The sequence below is a fragment of the Brassica oleracea genome, chromosome C9 (genome assembly GCF_000695525.1).
Source record: "Brassica oleracea var. oleracea cultivar TO1000 chromosome C9, BOL, whole genome shotgun sequence".
NCBI lineage: Eukaryota > Viridiplantae > Streptophyta > Magnoliopsida > Brassicales > Brassicaceae > Brassica > Brassica oleracea.
In genome coordinates, this window is record NC_027756.1 from 10,870,344 (window position 1) to 10,873,231 (window position 2,888).

A 2,888-nucleotide genomic window follows, 5' to 3' on the forward strand; every position below is an offset into this window, starting at 1 on the left:
AGCAAATGTCTGAATGGTGTTTCAAATGCAGTTCTCCTACATATCAGATCATCTGTTTTTCTTTCCTTTTTTTTTCTTTTTTTGCTAAAATTTGGAGATCATCTGTTTTTCTCTCACTCTTATATTCATAACCTAAGTATGTTCATGCAGCTTTGAGTAGAAAAATACAATGACCTTGTGGACATGTATTCTTTTGGCATGTGCATGTTTTTTTTTGTCAAACAGCATGTGCATTTCCTGTTTTTGTTTTGACCAAATGGAGAAACACATCGGTTAAGTCTGGTCGTTTTGATTCCCCACTTATATAGTAGCCACGGGATTTGGGTTATGCTTGTTGCCTTCTTTCAAAGTTTTCATTTCTCACCGCTTTGGTTTATGTAAGCAAACATGATTAAATAGCGAAAATTTTACATCTAGACATACTTTTTACTTCTCTATTTACACATAGACATACTTTCAACATGTCAATTACTCTGTGCTTGTAAATTCTCTAAAAAGCTTTATGACTTAAAAAAATTGAGAACATGTGGTTTGGTTACATTTTCAACCTCTTGTTTCATCTTATCCATTATCTCTTACGCTTTATTCTTTTCTCTCTCTTTTCTTCTGCATCTCAAATTTTTTTTTTCATGGTTGATGCTTACAAGATTCTTCAACAAAACCGACAAAATCAATTTTGATTTCATTATATTAATTCTCATTTCAACTTCAGCATGTTCATCTTTTTTCTTCTGCAGTGGCATATTTTTTGTCACAAATTCTGATCTGCTCGTTTATTGTTAACTATGAATTCGATAAATCTGCAGTTGAAAGATATTAACTCTCTACACTTTTCACTACCTTCTAATTTTACTCCTAGTGTTTCAAATCCTAATTTTCTTATTAATCAGGATCCTCTTTTTTGTTTAGTTGTCAAAGAATCTTTTGGACCAAATAACTGTTGGTCGCACGGCTCTTTGCAACAAACAAGTTTTCCAGAAAATGGTTGACCACATCCACTTTAACTTGAGCCATGACTACAACCATGATAACCCTAACCTCATTCTATCCACAACTATCTCAGAAACAAGCTGTCTACTCCACATCCACTCTACCTTTGAGACATGATCACAACCATCTTAATCCTGACCTCTTCCATGACAACTTCCATCCTAACCCATCCATTGACCACATCCTCTGTCTCCCACAACCACATGTATCTGACCACAAAACAATTGTGTTAGCCTGCTTAATTTACTGAACGATTGAGTTTAACATACTTTAATTTAACGGTTTCAAACAAATCCTAGTACTCAATAAACTTACCAATTAATTGTAATAGAAAAAGACTAACTAGTGTTTAATTTTTGCTTAACCAGATTTTAACTCTCACTAGAGATTTCCCCGGGCTACGCCCGGGTTTTTTCCCTATATATTTAAATTTAATTTAGATTATTTTATAATTTGTATTTGAGTATGTACTTTTTATAGTTAGACTAATTACACTATAAATTATTAGAAAATTTTATATTTTTGTATTGTTTTTGGTGACTACAATTTTAAAATTATTGAAATTCAATTTTTGTTTTCAATATCAGAAAATACACATAGGCTGGTGAGCATGTTGAATATTTTTTTTATTAATCTTATTTAAAATTCAATTATTTTTTCTCGTTTATTAGAGTTTCAATGAAAATGTGGTTAAATTAATATATAACCAAACTTTGTTTTAACATTAAAATCATCAAATGTTGATCAATTTGAGCTGATACACTTTGTTGGTTCGATTCGAGTTGTGTTCTTCTCGACTCAGAAGCTCATAGGTTAAGAACCAGTTCTTGTGAGTTTCTTCTTTATATATATCTTTATCATATATCTCGTCTTCGATGGAGAACAATCATTTGCTAGCTTTTTTCCGCACTATGCGAGGATTATACATACTATATATTATACAATTTCATTTAATTGTATAGAAATAAGGTTTTTTAGAATGTGTCTACCAAACACATATTCTTGTTTTTAATATAATTATGTGTTGGATAATTATATGTTTTATATGTATAATTTAAAACACAGTATATATTATATCTATTTTAAACATGTAAATTATTTTCTGAAGCTAAATAACTTGTTGAAGTTCTATGTCTTTTTTGAAGTTGGATAGAAAATATCAGTGTCACTGAGTTGGATATTGCAAGAAACAATTATAAATAGAAAAATACATAAATATCAGTAAACATTCCAATCAAACCTGAGCCAATGACGTTTTCAAATTGCAACAACCTATAGTAACAATTAAAAATAAATCATACAAAAAGAACACATTCATATGAACACTTCTTCCTTAGGTAGCACGAAAGCTTCATCAGACATTATCTTCTCACTCCGAAGCCGAAATTGGAATCAGAAGCTTGTAAAAACTTTCAGAATCTTGCTTCCGAAACACTTAATAATCTCTTTAAACACATGTTGGAAGCTTACACTTCCGTTTGGGAATAACATTTCGGTTTTTAAAACCCAATGTGATAAATAAGTAGGAAAATATAAAATTATGTTATTACGTTTTTATTTTATTATATTAAATCCCAAAGTTAAAAGTATTGAAATAGAAAAAAACATATGCAGATATTAAAATATTAATATAAATTATTTTTGTGAGTAATAGTTTTTAAGAGATATTATATTGTGTGTCAATTATTTATGAAATATTAAACCAATCAATTTGACTATTTATGTATTCTGTTATTATGAATTATCACAATTATACTATGAAGTCAGAAAATTGATGTAAAATTACTAAAAAAATGAATAAGTGATTTTTGTTTTAATTTGAATTATTTAATTTTTAGTCCTATATTTTATAAAATTATCCTTATATTTATATATATATATATATATATATATTTGGA